A 21,309-nucleotide genomic window follows, 5' to 3' on the forward strand; every position below is an offset into this window, starting at 1 on the left:
ATATGTCTCAAAATCTCAACAAAATGATGTTTAGGGAAAGTCTATTGAAATCATGAATAATTCATCAAATGCCCTAAAATAATGCAGCTCTCATATGTTACTTTGTAGGGACTTTGAGTAGGGATTGTCTGCAAAGAAATGGCCAGTTTTTGGGGGTTTTTTTTCCTTCAACAGTAAAAGATATTTCAGTTTTGCTGCTTAATTTGACATCTAATGGGAATGGAATAGATAAAACTAAATAAGGGGACTTGGAACCTAATAACAGCATTGATTATTTTTCCTAGGATGTATGTGTTCCTGTAAATATTGTGACAAATGTGCATAATAATTCCATGGATCACCGGTCCTGTACCTTGAGAGTGTGAACTTGAACTGTGGTGCTTTCCCACAGCACAGGTTAAGCAATTTATGTTTCATAATAGCTTGTTAGTTGTTTGATTAGCTGTCATTTTCTCCACCATGTTCCTGGAACCTTGGAAGAGTGATTTTTAAAAATTATTTCAGAACAGATATGCTGGTATATGCACGTAAAATGTTTCTTATAAAACTACCGTACACCACACATTCAAGTACACATGATGTAAAGAGCATTCTTCTCTTTTTTACAATTTTATGAATTAGTTTTTAATCTTGGGGGTTTTTTTGTACTAATTCAGATGGTTTTCGTTATATAGATAGCAATTTCATAACAGAGCATATAGACCGTGAAAGGCATATAGGGCTCCTTTTACAAAGGCACGTTAAAGCCTTAACATGCGGAATAGCGCACACTAAAATGCCCTGCGCGCTAGCCGCTACCACCTCCTCTTGAGCAGGCAGTAGTTTTTCAGCTAGCGTGCGCTAATCCGCTGCGTGCTCTAAAAACGCTAGCGCACCTTCGTAAAAGGAGCCCATAGACACTGTGGTTGGGCCAGTCCCCAAGTAAATAGGAAAGCCTGGCTCGGACCGCAAGCAAGATTTTGTAGCGCCTTTTATGTGGTCAAGTGAAGGAAAAACCCGGATACCGGATTTCTGAAAACATAAAAGGCGCTACAAAATCTTGCTTGCGGTCCGAGCCAGGCTTTCCTATTCACTTGGGGACTGGCCCGGCCACAAGAAGTTGATGGCAGTGGTGGGATCTAGCGCCGCCCACAGGTTGGTGGAAGAAGTGCGCCCAAAGACTGGAAGAAAAAAAAAAAAATAATAACTTTTGGATTTTTTTTTTTTCTTTTTGTATTGGTGGCTGGACAAAGCAAGCCAAGTCGCTGGCCTTTGGCGGAGAGTATTGCCTGAAGTACTGTGAGTAAAGGCTGGCAATACAGTATTTTGGGATTGGGATTGTGATTTTGGAGCAATTTGAGTTTTTTTGAAAGCCTTACTGGCACTAACCTGACTTTATTTGAGCCTGTGGATTACAAATACTCAAAGGCAAAGCAGGAAGAAGGAGCAGCATCCGGAGAGGTGTGGTTCCTGGTGAGGAGTACAAGCAACGTCAAGGCGCCCGGAGGAGACAGTCTGCTGAGGAGCGGAGCGGAGTCCGGAGGTGCGGATCGTGGTTCCTGAGATCCTGGTCGGAGGAGTGGCTGGGGAGGCCCTAAGATCCCAAATGCTGAGACCTATCAGGCCCCAAGGTAAAAGTGCTTAGGGGATAGCTGGTGTGGATTGGAGGGTAAGGGGACCAGAGAACTCTGGAATAGAGAGTTGCGCGGGGACAGAAATCCCACCCGTCCCCACCCGTCCCCGCCAAAGTCCCACCCGTCCCCACCCGTCCCCGTGAGGAATCCCACCCGTCCCCACCCATCCCCGTGAGGAATCCCTCCGTCCCCACCCGTCCCCGCGAGGAATCCCCTCCGTCCCCGTGAGGAATCCCCTCCGTCCCCGCCCGTCCATATAAACTTCAGAAATAGTTATTTCATTTAATTATGCTACTGAATTAAAGGCTCTGGTAGAAACCATTTACAAATAAGCAAAAAGACTTTATTAATTTGAAAATATTAATTGGGAAGAATACATACTTTGCAAATGGGTTTCTACCAGAGCCTCTAATGTTTATAAATTTTTATCAACACAACTAATATACTACTTTATCCTGAAGCAAAATAAAAAAAAAAGAAATATAATTCTTTTCCTACCTTTGTTGCCTGGTTTCTGCTTTCCTCATGTTCTCATTCAATTCCTTCCATCCACTGTCTCTCTTCCTTCTGCATCTTCCATTTGCTCTGTTACTGTGCCTCTCCCTTTCTTCCCCCTTCCAAATTGGTCTGGCACCCATCTTCTTCTCTCCGCTCCCCCCATAGTCTGGCATCTGTCTTCTTCCCTGCCAGCGTCTTCTCCCTACTCTCTCTTCCCCATTTCCTTTCAGCGTCCTTCTCCCCCATCTTCCCCATGTCCTGTCAGCGTCCTTCTCCCCCCTCTGTCTTCCACATGTGCTTTCAGTGTCCTTCTCCCCCCTCTGCTTCCCCATGTCCTTTCAGCGTCCTTCTCCCTCTCTGTCTTCCCCATGGCCTTTCAGCGTCCTTCTCCACCCCCCCCCGTCATCCCCATGTCCTTTCAGTGTCCTTCTCCACCCCTTTGTCTTCCCCATGTGCTTTCAGCATCCTTCTCCCCCCTCTGTCTTCCACAAGTGCTTTCAGAGTCCTTTCCCCCCCGCCCTTCCCATGGCCTTTCAGCGTCCTTCTCCACCCCTTTATCTTCCCCATGTCCTTTCAGCGTCCTTCTCCACCCCTTTGTCTTCCCCATGTCCTTTCAGCATCCTTCTCCCCCCTCTGTCTTCCACAAGTGCTTTCAGAGTCCTTTCCCCCCCGCCTTTCAGCGTCCTTCTCCACCCCTTTGTATTCCCCCATGTGCTTTCAGCATCCTTCTCCCTCCTCTGTCTTCAAGTGCTTTCAGCGTCCTTCTCCCCCCCCTCCTTCTCTACCGCCCCGGGTGCAGCACAGCCGGCCAGGTCCCCTTACTTTTGTGGCACTTCCCCGACCGACTGACAACAGCCCCGGTCCGACAAACCTCCCTGCCCTTAACTGCGAATCTAAATTACCTTATTACAGCTGCTGTAAGAAGATAATTTAGATTCGCGGCTACAGGGCAGGGAGGATTGTCGGACCGGGGCTGTTGTCGGTCAGTCGGGGATGTGCCACAAAAGTAAGGGGACCTGGCCGGCTGTGCTGCAACCGGGGCGGGGTGTGGCGGGGCGGACCGCCCCGTCCTTGGTAGCCACTCGAACCGCGAGGCTACTCTCCTCCTTACCTGCACTGCCTGCAGCACAGAGCCAAACGGAAGTCTTCCCGACTCAGTCGCGCGGCTCTTCTCTCTACCTTCTCTGCTTGCAGCACAGAGCCGAACGGAAGTCTTCCCGACGTCAGCGCTGACGTCGGAGGGAGGGAGGGCTTTAAGCTTTAAGCCCTCCCTCCCCTCCGACATCAGCGCTGACGTCGGGAAGACTTCCGTTCGGCTCTGTGCTGCAAGCAGAGAAGGTAGAGAGAAGAGCCGCGCGACTGAGTACATCCAGCCCCGCAGGAACCCCGCGACCCTCGGAGGCGTCCCCACGGGATCCCCGCGACCCTAGGGGGCGTCCCCACGGGATCCCCGTGACCCAAAGGGGGAACCCGCGGGATGCCTGCGGGTCCCGCGGGATTCCCGTCGTCCCCGTTCCCGTGCAGCTCTCTACTCTGGAAGGGGCGGGGGGGAAAATCCCTAAAGCTTAAAGGGCCGAACTTGGGTTTCCTTTTCTTTGTGGTTTACTTTCAGGATGGAGGCGTCCAAGTTCCTGACCGGTTTAGAGGCGGAGATACACAAGCTCCAGCAGCAGTTCCAGGACATGCTACAGTCCCAGGCGGATCTCTGGAAGGCGGACCACCAAGCGCAGCAAACCCGTCATACTGAACTGTTGCTGCAGATGTCAGCCCAGATCCAGGCCATTAATAACCTGGCGCAGAGGCCTACAACGCCGGCAGCTGGCGGTGCGGGAGCAGTCGTCGGGCCGGCAGGCACTCTTTTTGGGGAGCCGATAAGACTGCATAAATTGTCAGTAGATGATGACATACAGGACTATCTAGTGGGATTTGAGCGGGTGGCTGTTGCTTCACATTGGCCAGTGGACCAGTGGTCCGTAAGACTAATATCCTGCCTGGGAGGGAGAGCCTTAGAGGCTTATCAGACTTTAAGTGCAGAGCAAGCTGCCGATTACCCGACATTAAAGCAAACCCTGCTGGACTACTTGGGTCAATCGCATGAGCGATACAGGGTCCAGTTTAGGGCGGTGAAGATGACTCCGGGGGAGCGTCCCAAGGCTTTGGTACAAAGACTAAAGCAGTTATGTGAGCGCTGGATGGCCCCATACGCTCATAACCTGCAGGCGGTTATGAGTGAGCTGGTACGGGAGCAATTCCTAGAGGCGGTGCCAGTGGCCTTAAGGAACTGGCTACTGAAACAAAATATTACGGCCCTGGGGCAAGTAGTTGGGGTAGCGGAGGCTTACTTAGAGGCTCAACAACAGGGGCCTGTCAATTGGGAGTTAGGGGGACCCAAAACCTCGAGCTTCCGAAGGTCTGGGGGAACGTATAGGGGTCCTGGCAGTGTCCCTCTGGCTAGCCGATGTTTTTCCTATGGGAAGCCCGGCCACAGGAGCCTTCAATGCCAGACCCGGATGGCCTTAATGAATAGAGTGGGGTCCTCGGAGTCAGGTCCTCAAGAGGAATGTATGGTTCAGTTAAGATTAGAAGGGGTCCCAGTGGTAGCCCTGTTAGACTCTGGAGCCAATCAGTCCATTCTATCCCAGAAGGTGTGGGGGCGGATCCTAAAAACTAGGGGACAGGAAATTGACAGGCCCCAAGAGCATTCCCAGATACAGTGCATGCATGGGACTTCCTTGCCATATGAAATGAAGCAAGTCTGGGTGGAGTATCAAGGGAGAGAGTATCCCCTGAAGATGGCCCTGATGCTGCGTCCACCCTATGAGGTGATCCTGGGGCGAGAATGGCCCTATTTTTGGGAATGCTTCAGCACTCGAGGGGTGAGGGATCCCGTAAGGCAGGAAGAGTAGTTAGCCCAGATCTTTCCTCTAGCGGATGATATTCTGGGAGATCCCTCCCAGAAGAGAGCCAAAAGTAGAGCGGAGAGGAGAGCGGATAAAAGAACCTGCTCCCAAGGCAAGCAGGGAGAGAGTCAGCTGCCCTGGAGACTCTAGGTACCATATGAGGTAGTGCAGTGGTTTCCCACCCTAGGCCGTGAGCAAAGAAGGGATTCCACATTGAGTTCGGCTATAGAACAATGGGAGGACGTGGGGAAAGGATCCCGCCAATTCCAAGTAGTGGGAGGACTCCTATATCAGGTGGGGTGGAATCCCAAGGTCCAGCGTGTGCAAAGACGCCTAGTAGTGCCGGCAGTCTTTAGGAGACAGATATTTTGGTCCGTCCATAGGGACCTAGGAAGAGAGCACTTGGCCCAAGACCATAAAAGGGATCCAGGCCAAATTCTATTGGCCTGGCCAGGAGCGAAAGGTGAGGGGATGGTGCGAGGAATGTCCCGAGTGTAAGAAGGGCATAAGATATTTTGGGGTGGACCAGAAAGAGACTTCTCCAGATAGCAGAACGAAAGAGGTCCACTTGGCGGTAGTCACCTTGGATGCGCAGAAGCCCGTTTTAAAGGTTATGCGGGTATCCTCTAGATCCCGACTACCAGTCTGAGCCACGCCGCAATCTATAGGATTGGACCTAAGTAGCATACAAGAGATAGGGGTGCCCAAGGGGGGCAGGAAATTAGTGGACACGGGATTGGTGGTGGCCTTACCGGAGGAATGTTATGGGCGCATTGTGCCGAGGTCAGGTTTAGCACTCCAGCATGGCCTACACGTAGGGGTGGGAGTGATTGACCCTGTTTACCGGGGGGGCTCTCAAGATTTTGATAATAAATCTAGGGGAGAAGGAATACAAAATAAAAGAGGGAGAGTGCATTGCTCAACTAATATGTGAACGAGCCGAGATCCCTGAAATACGTGAGGAAGAGATAAGTCTTAACACGACCCGAGGGGAGCAGGGATGGGGCTCCTCTGATTCAAAAGAAGTGTCGGTAGAGAAGCTGAGATCCCAAAAGGTTTTATCATGGTTGGGGGAAAGATCCTCAGAGGGATTACCCCGGGAAAGGACCGATAGGAGTTTAAGTAGGGCGGTATGTGACAGGGAAGTTCCTGTCCCAGCTAAAAGGACTACTAAACCCAGCAAGCACACAGCCCTGGTCCCTGGAAAACCTGGCATGGAGCCCGGACAGCCGGCTCAGCCAGGAAGGAAAATGCATAAGCAGGTGATAGCACAGCCCAAAATTCAGGCAGGGAGGGCACTGCAAGCAGATAATTTCCCCTATCACTCCTTTCCCCCGAGTCAGGGAGAAACCTGAGACCAATTTGGAGAGAGGTGGAGTTAGACCCTGGAGTTTGCAGGCTGGGAAGCCTCAAATGAGAAATAAGCAGAGGCAGCAGGGGAGAGGCTCAGCTGGCTCTGATTGGGAAAGCCAAACAACCCACGGTGATCCTAGCTTCCACACATTGCCTAAGCCCCAGCAGGGACGTTTTGCAGGAGGCCAGCCCACAAGGAGAGGCAGTATAACCCAAAGGAGGTATAGTGACTTGCCTATTAAACCCCAGAGGGAAGGGCTGGAAGTTTACCCTAATGGAAATGCTGCAGGGAAGCTGGCAGACATGCAGAGAGGGGGATGGGATATAAAGCCTGGAATGAATGTGGAAGTGGAAAACCTGGGGTACCCAGAGTCTGAGTGGGATATGTGTAGTGACCCTGGGGAAAGTGTGGGTGATGAGGACATGGACCTATGAGAGTACAGTGTGTGAGGATTGTGTCCTATCCTATAAAGGAAGCCAGCTGTTTGTTTAAACCGGAGCCATGCTAAGGTAGCTCTGCCGCATTAAGGGAACTGCTTATGTAAATAACCCATTGGTAAGACTCCCTGGGAGCAGGAGATAAGGAAGATAAAGGGGCATAATTGGGAGGGCCTGTAGACCCTTTATCTTCCTTATCTCCTGCTCCCTTTGATCAAAGGAGGTTAAATCAAAGCGAACAACGATATATTTTCCTGTTGGATATGGTGGACCCTAGAGGGTTAAATGGGGAAATAGAATGGCTATCGGGGATTGGCTAAATCTAACCAATAGGAATGGGGGGAGGGAGGTTTTGAATTAGAATGGGGAGGAGTATATAAACACCGGTTAGTACGCTGCGGCCATCTTTCTCTCACAGATTTTGGAGTCAGATGACAACAGCGACCTCGGTGAGCTACATTCTATTCATTTATATAAGAAGCATTGAAAGGATTATAGTGGGTAGCTGTGTTGTATGAATGGTTTTTTCACAGCTTCCTGCTTTTTATGCTTTATTCCGTAGGGGGACCCTTGATACAGCAATGTATGTGAAACATGTCGGGTCAGACTCCTAGGTTTTGGCTGTGCTATAAGCTAAGTACAAATGCACTATTTAAGCACTTTATATTTATATATATTTATTAGAGGAAATGCTATTATGCAACAAAAAAATATTTAGATAATTTCACCACATAAAAAGCAGAACAAAGAAAAGTTTACTATCAAGAAGGTGACAGCCAATGATAAGGCGCCACGTAAGGCTTCCCACAATTTGAAAAGCGGCTTTGCGGTGGAGTGGTGGGGCTGAGGCTTCCCTTTGAGATTTATTACTGATGTTAACAATATAGAGTCCAGATGATAAACGCCTATATGAGTTAATTATGTTATGCACATAACTGATCCTATTCTATAAATGCATGCCCAATTATGAAACAGTTCACTGCTAAGTTTATTATACAAGGGATCTTCAAAAAGTTTCCACACTTTTATTTTTTTTTAAACTATTTTTTATATATCTCAAAAGTAAAATTACTTTTCCACATAATCGCCCTGTTGTGTGATGCATTTTTCCCAGCGTCCTACTAACATGCCCTCTTACCACTTCTCCCACCCCAACCATTTCCAGAGAAAATATGAATGTGTGGAAACTTTTTGAAGAACCCTCATATATAAATGCAGATATTTGAATGAAAGTTTTATACCAATGATTGAAAGCTTGCTTAAGTCTATTTAGGACTAAAGATGTGGAGGGGCATAATCGAAAGGGACGTCTAAATCCGTTTACGTCCATCTCGCAAGTCGTCCAAAGTTAAAAACAGCTTAAGACACATTTTCGAAAAATACATCCAACTTTTTTTCGTTTTGAAAATCGTCTAATTATACGTCCTGCCGATCTGATCGTCCAAGCCGCTAAATCGTCTATCTTTATAGCACATTTTCGTCCAACTTTTCGTCCAAGTCCAAAATGCCTAGAACAAGCCCTGTTGGATGTGGGAGGGGTCTGCAAAGTGATGGACTTCACACCCAGACATGGCACCTAAATAGTGGGGTACCTTACAGGGCACTGCTGTGAACTTCACAAAAAGGGTGCCAAGTCTTCTCCTCCCTACAGCTCCCTTATAGGTTATGGTGAGCCCCCCAAACCACCTCAAGAATCCCCTAGACCTACTTATCTACCACCCCAATAGCCCCTGTGGCTGCAGGAGCCACTTATATGCCAGTAAAAAAGGGTTTTGGGGGTGTATAGGGGAGTGCACATGTTTAAGTATCAATGCAGTGATTACAGGGGCTTATGGGCATGGGCCCTCCTCTCTATGGGTCCCTAACCCACCCCCAAGAAGACTTAAGCCGCCTCTGTGCTGGACGACTAGGCTTTCCTGTGCCAATCTGCCAGGTGATGATGGTCTGGAGGCTGAATTTTAAAGGTGTGATTAATATTTTTAAAGGGGTGGGGGGAGGGTCGGTGATTACTGGGGTAGTGTGTGGGGGTCTGTTTTATGTGTTTACAGTGCTTATCTGGTGAGTTTAGGTGGGTTTTTGTGACTTAGACTATGTTTTACATGGTCTAAGTCACAACGTTCAAGTTCCGTTGATCATGGACTGTATAACTTTTGGTTATACATGCTGTACGACTAAGTCTATGCTGGCCCACGTCCCGCCCAACTCCCGCCCTCGACACTCCTCCCGAAATGCCCCGTTTAGCTTTGGTCGTTCAGCGGCACTATGAAGGCCTAGGTCATTTAGAAATACGTCCAAAACCAGTTTTTAGTTTCGGCATTTGGACATTTTTGAGAAATGTTTGTCCAATTGCCGACTTAGGCCGGTTTTTGGACGTATTTCTCTTTCGAATATAAGCCCCATAGCTTCTGCAGCTTTTCCTTCATAAACACCTTAAGCTTTTATATTTTTCAATTGTGCATGTTGAGACATTCTTCTATCTGCTTTAGGGAACTGATTTTGGTGAAGTATTAATTGGATATAAAATAGCCATACTGGAAAATTGGGAAGACATTTGCACTTGCTCTGAAACAGGCAAAAATTATTCATCTTAAGTTTGCATGCATAAGCCTGTATCTTCCAGCTCAGCCCCCAGGAACACTCATTCCTGGTTCTACATAAAAGTATGAGTTGATAGACTATACTTTCATGTGCACATGTCCTCATTCAATTTTATAAGGTCCTACTTCTGTAAATAAAACACTGTTACAGCCACCGAAAAACAGTCTAGAATTATGCTCATAAAGTTAGACTCAGTTGCACACCATCCACAGAGGTAGTTGGGGGATGATATTCAGGGCAGAATGAATTATAGAGAACAGTTTTGGATTTTTAAACTGAATACTGTGGAGCCTTATGGCCTAAATAAAGAAGCTGAATGGATGATATTGGTCTAAGCCTAATAGCTGATTAGTTATTAAGGTCACATGACCCTACTGTTGGCAAAAGTGAAAAGTTGCCAAGACCAAGTTTGAGTTTATGAATGAACAAGGTTGAGAGATCCATTTACAAGGTGTGACCGTCAGATGAATTCTGCTATACATTTTTTTTTTTTAGGGAAGGTTCATATAAATATTGATTGATATGTTTTATTTTTGTATTTTTTAGGGTGAAGCTGCCTTGAAACAGTCTATTTAGGTGAAACATAAATTTGTGTCAGCTGACTAGACTCCCCCAATGCAAATCCAGATAAGTGAAATTTGATTTCCCTTTTATAAAGCTATATTGATATTGAACAAATCTTTTCTGTGAAAAATATGAATTAAACGTGATAAATATCAATCTATGAAAAGCTACTGTAACATTGTGAAATATTGGACTCATGAGGAATTGTGGTGAATTCATGTTCTCATTGATATTACTTTTGAGAATTTCACCTCTGATGGTCCTTAAGTTACAAAATAAAGATTTGTGGGCTATATAATTACATATATTCTTTTACATTATTTTATATATCTGCAAGTTACGTTTGAAAGAGTGCAATTTTTCTCTAACACAATGTAGCTGATACTTATCGTGTGGTAAAACTGATGCTAGCTATATAATACAGCTTATTAAAGGCATCTTTTGAATTAATTTCTACTAGACAAACAGCTTTCCTTTCTGCTGCCCCAACACTATGAAATTCTATGCTGGGAGGAAATCAGAGGTCAACACAATTACTGTTGTTTTAGAAAGCAAGTTAAGCCTTTTAATTGGCCAAGCTTTTGGATAAAAGGTGTGCCACTTTAAGGATCAAAATATATTATGGGCTCCTTTTACTAAGGTGCGCTAGCGTTTTTGCTTTTAGAACTAACGCCAGCTCAATGCTGGCGTTAAGGTCTAGTGCGCGTGGCAATGTAGCGTGTGCTATTCCACGCATTAAAGCCCTAGCGCACCTTAGTAAAAGGAGCCCTATGAGTTCTTACTAAGGCCTATGAAAGGTCTTAATATAGGATCAAATATTTTCCAGAGAAGGGAAATTGGTATAACTAGAAGACATATACAGTATTGAGGTTGAGGGGTAGTAAGCTTAGGAGAAATGTTAGGAAATTCTTTTTCACAGAGAGGGTGGTGGATGTCTGGAATGCCCTCCTGAGGGAGATGGTGGAGAGGAAAACTGATGGAATTCAGAAAAGCATGGGATGAACACAGACAATCACTAATTAGAATATAAATGAGCAAACTTTCACAGTCCAAATCCAGCAAAGGAGATGGTTTGGATAGGCTGGAGTGAGCTTCAATGGCAATTCCAGTAGTTGGAAACCAATAGACAGTACCGGGTAGATTTCTAAGATCTATGGCCCAGAAATAACAAACAAAAAAGACATTTTAATTTACCGGTAATCATGAAATCGTAATGCATGTGATTACAGGGCAGACTAGATTGACCATTCAGGTCTTTATCTGCCATCATTTACTATGTTATGCGAGGGTTTTATTGACCTAAATATGTGCACCTAAGTTGGGTGTCTGTTTTTGATTTAAGTGTTGTTGTGCACCTAACTCCAAAACACGCCCATGATCAGCCCCTAACCACGTCCACTTGTAGATAGGTGCTTTGGACAAGGCACCTAACTTGTATGAAATCATGCTTACCAAGTTAGGTGCCTATAAATTCCAATTAATGTCAATCATGAGATGTTAATTGCCAATTATTGGCACCAATTAAGCCTGCTAATCAATTGAGGGCCTCTTTTACATAGAAGTTTAGTGCAGGCCGCTGTGGTAACTGCTCCGAAGCCCATAAGGATTTAATGGGTTTTGGGTCCATTGCCGCATAGCAGCTATTAGAATGTATTTGTAAAAGGGGGCGGGGGGGGGGTAAGTTAGGTGCCTACATCAGCTAGGTACGCCGATGTAGTTGCTTAACTTTAGGTGGACTTTATAGACTTTCCTAGGTACTGTGCATGCATAATGTGTATTCTTTCAAAAGACTGAATAGTCAATTACTTTCTTCACATGATGAAAAAATGGCCAAACAGAAATGAATAAAATGAACATTCCTGAAAATGACACTAAACAAAAATGTTCTGGCTGATCATCCTTAAAGCCATCTAGAAAACCAATCAGAGTTCTTGGGAAAAGTATAAATAGCATCAGTGTCTTATAGTTCTTGATGTCAGAAATTTTGACTGAGATTTCTGTTTCCTGTTGTTATGCTTTATTGTCTGATCTTGTTTTATGTTATTATGTATATGTTTTTATGTAAATCATCTGGTAAGTAGGAAAAAGCAGTACATAAACTGTGCAAGAAACATATAAATGTCATCAATGCATTTTGCTATTCCTTTTCGGTTGTACAAAACATCAAATGATCATCCGCAGCGTGGCTGAACAAGAGAAATAATAATTTAAAAATAGGATGAAAGCTTTCTTGGGTACTAAAACGCTGCTCCATGAAAAAGTGAAATAATCATCCTCTGAAGCTACCTGTTCCTCTATCCCCAACTTCTGTGCAAATATTCTATGAGTTGCACGAAAGCCAATACATGATGCAATCTGTTTCATCAGCTGAAAATAGTAATGCAAAATTCTAGCTTAGTTGCATGGAAAAATGACTCAGCCAAAAATCTTTTCATCAGAAAGATTTTACCTTCTGATATTATTCTTCTAGAGAAGGGATGATGCAGGGAAGGCAGGTTTGACTTCAAGATTTAAGAATATTTGTAGAGGCAGAAAAGGTTAGGCCAATTTAAAAAAGGACAGAGAATTCTCTGGTGAGACCAAATCAAATTATAAAAAATTACAAAGGGACTGATAAATGTGAACAAGATGAGAGAATTCAAACCCACAAGTCTTGAATTATATGAGGTTAAGGTCTGAAAAAAAAGGAAATTAAAAGCAAACAGGGAAGCCAGGCAGAGGTATTTCATGTAGAGAATAATAACATATGGATGAAACTGATAAACAAGCCATTGAAGCAAGCAGACTAGAGGAGTTCAAAGCAGAAATACTGCTGGTGTCAACAGTTGCCAAGTTGCTTTTATTTTCTTTAATTATGTTTGCAGACCTTGATGGAAGCTAAGAGTACAGTAAAAAAGCATTTTGATGTTCCTGAAGAGAAGACAAGTGTTCATTTAATGGAATGTGACTTGGACAATTGCCTTCCTACATGACTTTTTATGGCACAATTCAAATCACCTTAGGTGCCTGATATGAGGTGGGTGCTGAAAAGTTCTCAGCCAAACCAAGAAGAGAATGATGTGAATATGGTTCAATCAGTGATCTGAAACAATATCAAACCATAGAATTTAATTTCTGCAAATTGGCACAAAATGGAATACAATAATACTCTTTTCAGGCACAGTGGCAAAATAATGCTCGGAATTTAGGAAATTGGTTGGTTGGGTTGAGAATTTTTCAGCACCCCCTCATATTTAGAAAAGTAACATCAATATGGTTTACAAACTTCAGGGAGGTACGGAAAAAAAACGCATTAAGGAAGAAATCTTATAAACTGGCCCCTACAATTATGCACATGTTAAATTGGTGTTATGTGTGGAAATGACATTTGCGCTATTCCTATGAAGGCACATATAACTAGCTTGGTGTGTAAGCATAAGTGATTGGTGACTCAGCTGTTTGGAGAGGTTAAATTGGGTGTGGGGCTAAGGCACAATATAAGGTGGGGCTAGGCAGAATAGAGCAAATGAGGAGTGTGTGGCGCAGTGGTTGGATCTACAGCTTCAGCACCCTGGGGTTGTGGGTTCAAACCCCGCGCTGCTCCTTGTGACCCTGGGCAAGTCACTTAATCCTCCATAGCCCCAGGTACGTTAGATCGATTGTGAGCCCACCGGGACAGAGAGGGAAAATGCTTGAGTACCTGATTGTAAAAAAAACCCCACTTAGATAACCTTGATAGGCGGTATATAAAATCCTAATAAACTTGAAAACTTGAAACTTGAAACTTGAAATTAAAATTCTTGGGGTGAGACTAATATCTATGTTTGCAGGAAAGTCATAGCTGGGCACTTTTGAACATAGCAAGGAAAAAAAAAATCCCTCACTGTGTGACTCTGGTGCAGCAGCATGAGCTGTCTCACTTCCCTCCCCATACCTCTGTTTCTGAAGGTAATATGCAAACTGAATTTAGTCCAGGAATTATGTACAAAAAAAAAAAATCAAAATAATGCACTAAAGCTTCAGGGGAAGCCTCTGCATGCCCTGGATTGGTAGCATGGAATGTTGCTACTCTGGGTTTTGGCCAGGTACTAGTGATCTGGATTTGCCACTGTGAGAATGGGCTACTGGGCTTGATGGACCATAGGTCTGACCCAGTAAGGCTATTCTTATGTTCTTACCATATATTAAATAGAACAATATAAGGGGTTGCTGGAAAGTTCTCAGCCCAACCAACTAACTTCCTAAATTCCGAGCATTATTTTGCCTCTGTAGCTGAAAAGGGTGTTAGCTTATTTCGTTAAGTGCCAATTTGCAGAAACAAAATTCTATGTTTTGACATTGTTTCAGATCATTGATTGAACCATACCCATGCTATTCTCTTCTTGGATGGTCTGAGAACTTTCAGCAGCCCTTCGTATTTGCAATATTCTGGAAATATACACAGGTACTTTAACACTTGGGCCCCCCTATCATCCCCACCACCGCAGTCCACCATCTTCCAATTAGCCATGTGAATAGTGTTCAGAAATGTTGTGGTTAATGGCAACCATAAAATGATTTGTCTAACAATTTTTTTAGTCAATGCCAAATGGCCACCAGGCTTCAGATCTACTGGCTTTTAGTTTATTGTTGCATTATCAAACATGTATGAAATATGTTTTAAACTCAAATTTCTTGGGAGCTTCAATTTATAATAAAGCACTCAGAATCTACTTACTCATATGAGTAAATGAAATATGTTTTATCCATATTAGCAGTACCTAATACTTAGAGCAGCAGTCTAAGAACCAGGGAAGTCACAGTTGAAATCCTACTTCAACTCCATGAGATCTTGGACATACTTGACCCTCTATTACCTCAGGTACAAATAGACTACAAGTTCCCCAGGGGCAGGAGAACACCTACTGTACCCTAATGTAACTCAAATTGAACTACAACTGAAAAAAGCACAAGCTTAAATCTGAATCCAAAATCCAGTACCAGAACTATTGTGAAGTAATAAAAAAAATCCGTACAAAAGTCACTCAAAACCTATCTTTTACGAGTCCACTTCTATTGGACTTACTTGTTTTTAACCCCACCCTTTTGTTTATACCTTTAATATCTTACTTTTCTTTTATCATTGTAGTTCTCCCCTTCTTTTCCACTCGTACCAGTTTGTCCAGTCGTGTATGTCATTGTCTTTATCTAATCGTGTATGTTTATTTTGTTAAAGTTATGTTAAATTATATTATCTGTTTCTGCCCTATTTTAAAATGTATAACCACCTTGAAATAAATGATAAGGTGGTATATCAAAATGTTATTAAACTTGAAACTTACATATTACAGCATTAACTTCCAGGAGTCATACAATAAGGCCTATCTAAAAAAAGGCAGTGGGCATTAGAACAATTCACCAATTGGAAAACGAAATAAGCCTGATTAGCATGGATTGATCCTATACAGATATTCAGTGCAAACAAAGAACTCTGTCTCTATCACTTTGCAAAACACAGACTCTTACCATAGAGAGGGGGCTGCAAAGAAGGCGGCACAATGCCTTGTGGATTCCAATCGGGATTATCTGGGACCGGGAAGAAGCAGACGATGAAATCATATATAACAGACTCAGCTCATTTTAGAGAAGATTAAGATGGACATGAATGTTCACTTGTGACAGTTACACGAACATTCCCCCAAATGAAGCATTATTCATTATAAGGTCTGTCCTAAATAAAAGAACTAGCATAACAAACACAAGCAAGTAGAAAATTACATTTGATATAGACAAAACACTTGTACTAGAAATGAACCGCAGTGCAGGTGTCGAATACAATCCTTGGAGTGTAAAGAAAAGAACAGAGGTGACATGAATATAGCTCACCACATCAAAAAAACTGCCAAACACATCAGGCTATAACGCCACCTAACTTAAAGTGGGTGACGGGACAAAAGTGTGCGAGACTTCAGCGCGCTAACATTGCAGCGCCGACAATTCGACGCAAGACCCCAGCGTGCCGCCAAAAAAGTTACTTTTAAAGAGCTCTGACAGGGGTGTGTGGGGGGAACCCCCACTTTACTTCATACTCTTTGTGTTGCCGTTGGGGGGGGGGTGTGGGAGGTGCAACCCCCCACATTATAGAGAAAACTTTTTCCTAAAAAATCGGGAAAAAGTTGTTTACTCTATAATGGAGGATTCCAACCCCCCAACCCCACCCCAACGGCAGCGCGAAGAGTATGAAGTAAACTTTGGGGGTTCCCCACTCATACCCTGCGTCGGAGCTCTTTAAAAAAGTTAAAAGCTCACGGTTATTAGCGGTATATAAGAATTAAATTAAATTTAAAAAAAATTAAATTACATTAAACTATTTGAGAAACAATTTGACTGTATGCCAAAATTAAATCTTCAACTTTCTTGCACATTTCTGTGGAAATTGCTTCCCCAGGTTGTCCAGTGTGAGGATCATCTTCAATGGACTTTCTACCCCACTTAAACTGCTTGCTTCAAGGATGATGGGGCAAACTCACCATAAACTGCAGTCGTGTTTTCATGGACCTCTTTTGGCTTTTTCCCTTCTTGTGTGAGAAATTTGATCACTCAATGGTGCTTCAAATCTGATTTGCATGAGGTCTCTCCTGACATTTTACATGATGACTCTCCTGACATCCTGACAATTATTGAATGCCCTTCATACAGTCTGAGCAATTGAAAAAAAAAATTTCCTGTGTGTCAAAATAAGTTAAGGATAATTTATATATTAAATCTTCTGAGTGGAGAGCTCATGTAGGCACCTATTTTGAGGATATTTTATACCAACACCTATGTATTTTTTATAAAAGAGTAGCACAAAATTTGATGACATTGGCCCTGATTCTATAAATGGTGCCTTTGTTAGGCGTTGGTAGGCACCTAGATTGTCGGAACCTAGCCAATTTTCTACACAAAACCTACAATTTTAAATTGACTTAAATGGTGTGATAAATGAAAATGCCATTAAAAGACAATCAAAAAACAAAATCCAAAATGTAGACTAGAATGTAACCTCAAGTGGACTGAACACTGGAAGAGTTTGGTTATTTGAGGGGGAACAAGAACCCCAGTTCTGATCTTCATTACCCCCATGACAATATATTCAACATCATTCCTTGTCTGTAACCTTCAAGGAGACTCCTTTTGTACTGAGTACTGCACAAGGTGGGCGCTGAGTTCTAAAAAACACCTTCCCAGTGATTACAGAGCAGACATTAGAAGACCTTTTCTTATAACAGTTGATAAGCGATTTATTAGTATCTTATACTATGTTACTAGATCACATCTAAATCATCCTTGAAGCATCTCTGAAGAAAAGCTGCATTATTCATACCATACTCTTCTAGTACATTAATTTCCTCCATTGTGATTTATACTATGCCATTGTCTAATGAATCAGCACCGCTTTGACAGTCAAACAAGTTTAATTAGTTTGCTATCATCTGTATGACTGCATTTTAGACCAAATTTAATTGTTTCACACTCAGCTACAAGAGGAGCATCATGTACTTTGAACAATTCTTTCTGTCCAAAAGGGAAATCATTTGGAAATACAGTTTGGTAACATGCCACATTATGACATATTAACTAACCGAATAACAAACTCCTGAAGAAGTGTTTTGCCAGTATGACAGTAATATACAGCTTGTTGTTTCAATGCCCTCATATACTTCCTGAGTACTGGCATGTCCACATATCAACTATCCCTGTTGGAAATTAATAGATCTAGGAGTCAAACTGATGAAACATAACATTAGCATTCGCATTCCCGTCACCTGCAACTGAAAGCTAATCACCATCAATCAATAATCACACAACTCAGTTTTATTGGAATAAATATTTGGCCGCAGCTTTATTATCTATCTGAATATTATCTTCACTTACAATACAATCTGTGTCCAAAAACCAACAAACCCCCAATGCATATTTCACACATCCCCAGGGAGCTATTCGGTGTCGAAACTAGCTCCAGTTAAGTCTTTAAATTTATAACATTCCCCCAAACATGGCCCACGGTGACGCAAGGCCATGCTTCCCCTCCCCTCCCCCCAAACATGACCCACGGTGACGCCAGGTCATGCTTCCCCTCCCCCCAAACATGACCCACGGTGACGCCAGGTCATGCTTCCCCTCCCCCCCAAACATGATCCACGGTGATGCAAGGCCATGCTTCCCCTCGCAGCGGTATCGCATACGAGTGTTACATTTATTTATTTATTAACTGCTCATCTCCCAGATCCAACTGGGCCAAACCCCATTTTCCGCCCCACCCAAAGCTGCGACCACCTCCCCCAACCCCATAAGCTTCACCAAATCCACCCAAGTCGACATATAACATGTACACCCCCCACCCCACCCCACAACACTAACACAAAACATAACACCAGCACAAATGGGAGGGAGGGAGGGATAATCTTTTCCTGAAGAGACTACTCTACTGTTCCCCTTTCCTCACAGAATTCACTCCAAACTGCCACAACATCCAACCAATCACGTGACTGCTCCACCCCATCACCTTAGAAACCTCCCTAATCATTTTTCTTTCTTACAAGCTCTGTCTGTTAACCCTTTCTTACTTCCTCTTATAAAATTGTCAATCTTTATTCTACAGACCCTTGATAACACCTCATATATTCCCTTTACCCTCTGTCCACCCTGCCCCCATCACTCAATAAATATTACCAGCCGGTGACATCAGCTCAGCTAATGTTATATCACACCAGATGAATCTGGTGTTCTTCTTAACATTAGCATTCGCATTCCCGTCACCTGCAACTGAAAGCTAATCACCATCAATCAATAATCACACAACTCAGTTTTATTGGAATAAATATTTGGCCGCAGCTTTATTATCTATCTGAATATTATCTTCACTTACAATACAATCTGTGTCCAAAAACCAACAAACCCCCAATGCATATTTCACACATCCCCAGGGAGCTATTCGGTGTCGAAACTAGCTCCAGTTAAGTCTTTAAATTTATAACATTCCCCCAAACATGGCCCACGGTGACGCAAGGCCATGCTTCCCCTCCCCTCCCCCCAAACATGACCCACGGTGACGCCAGGTCATGCTTCCCCTCCCCCCAAACATGACCCACGGTGACGCCAGGTCATGCTTCCCCTCCCCCCAAACATGATCCACGGTGACGCAAGGCCATGCTTCCCCTCGCAGCGGTATCGCATACGAGTGTTACATTTATTTATTTATTAACTGCTCATCTCCCAGATCCAACTGGGCCAAACCCCATTTTCCGCCACAAGCGGTGACAGCCTCGAGCTTGTCACCGCTCCCCCCACCTCATAAGCTGCGGCCAACATCTTTAAAACAAGTCTCCAACAAATTCTATAGAGTACCCCAATAAAATTGGCCAAACCTATGCCTGAAAAGTAGACAGCATCAGGACAATAATGTCTAGGGAAAATAGCTGCAACAACTCATGAGAAGCCACTCTAAACCCCCAAAAGCTATCTGTAACTCCAAAAGCTTAGTATTAAACCCATTTATGCAACCACTCAATAGCAACCATGTCCCAGTCCTCCTTACACACTCAATAGAGGACCAAACAAAACAAAAGGGGTGAGGGCATTAGGGAAAACACAGACACAGATCCCGCCTCAGGGGCAGTATGAAATCCTCTCCTTTTGCTGAACAAATGTCACAACCCATCTAAAGAATCGGAAGTGAAACAGAATAGGAGATTAAGAAATTGGATTTGCTGTAAAAGGATTAGCAAGAGTCATTCCCAACAAATGCTCCATTCACCTAACCATAAAATCTATAGTCCATGCCCCACTGGACTCAGAAACAGCTAAGACAATCCTCCCCAGCCCACTAGAATGGTACACAAGATACTGCACATTCCCGTTACTCCACACACACGTACAAAAGAATCCAAATTCCTGATCCTTCCAAGCAGGTGACCAGGGAATAGGCAATTGCATTTAACCTGCAGTCAACCCAACATCTTCAAACAGCTACCCCTTGAACACAATAGCAGGTTGAGAAGGTGCCAGCTCACCCACTCGATAAGCTGATAAGTGCCACAAAAAGGCTAATCGCCAGAGCACCACTACAAATCATGAAGTGCACACATCAGGCAATACTGCAAACAAATGTCACCAAACCCTCATACAAAAAACAAACAAACAAGTAAACCCTGCACATGGACACTGGATCACACACACCCACAACCAATTTCAGTACCAATTTCATAACTTCCATAAAATTCCCACACCAGCAAATGTCCAGTGAACCATCTTCCAAAATCATCCTACAAACAAACCATACAGAACTAATAGAACATTCGGCTGCTTCATATGAGAAAAGAGCAACGCACCTCTGGCACCCAAAAATTGCAGAAAATGAGACAAAAAAGCAGTTTGGCTCCCAGTACATAGCCAGCGCCTTGCAGTTCCTCGTAACCCAGTCTGAGGACATAAGCAAAGCCACCTAGAAAAAACATAAGGGCAGATAAAGACCAAAATGTCCAGCCAGTATATCCCTCCAAAGCAACAATTAACTTCTCCTCTCTCCCAGAGAGTCCATGTGCCTATCCAATGCCTTCCCCAATTCAGAAACTATTTCATGCATCTACCTCACCTTCTGTAACAACATAGTGCCATACAGTACTGCAGAGCCCAGCACTGCTGCACTGCATCCCTTGCCCTCTTACTCTGGATTTGCTGTCTAATAAAAGGGGAGTCATCTCATGTATAGTTAGGCCACATAGGTATTTAAACATCACTATTATCTCCCTTCTCATGCCCTTCCTCAAAGTATACAGATGGAGATCATGAACTCAGTTCCCATATGCCTATAGGACATAGACCATCAACCCTTTTAGTAGCTTTCCTTTGAACTGAACTTAAATGTACACAAAATTCACAAGGAGGTCTTACCAAAATTTTTACAGGGGCAGCAAACTTCCATTGTCCTGCTGGCCATACAGATCCCCATGCACCCAAACATCTGTCTAGCTTTTGCTAGCACTATTATAACCTGGTTGCCTCCTGAAGCTCATCACATATAATCACACTAAACCCCACTTCTCATTCGTACACCAAGGTCTTTCTTCATCCCATAATCACACCATGCGAGCATGAAATCTGAGCTGCACAATAGGAAGCCATTCTACAAACTTAAGCCCATCCTTGTTAGGCACACCATCAGGACTGTCTGGTCCATTACTGTTTTGGCCTCCTCCACAAAAAGGCAAATCTTACTTACAACCCTACAACAATCCCACTTACAAAATTGTGAAAAGAACAAGCCCAATAACAAAGCTTCAAACACACTACTGATAAGATCCCCCCTTGGCATAGCCATCTCCTGGGACCATAACCCACTGACA

The sequence above is a fragment of the Geotrypetes seraphini genome, chromosome 2 (genome assembly GCF_902459505.1).
Source record: "Geotrypetes seraphini chromosome 2, aGeoSer1.1, whole genome shotgun sequence".
NCBI classification, from domain to species: domain Eukaryota; kingdom Metazoa; phylum Chordata; class Amphibia; order Gymnophiona; family Dermophiidae; genus Geotrypetes; species Geotrypetes seraphini.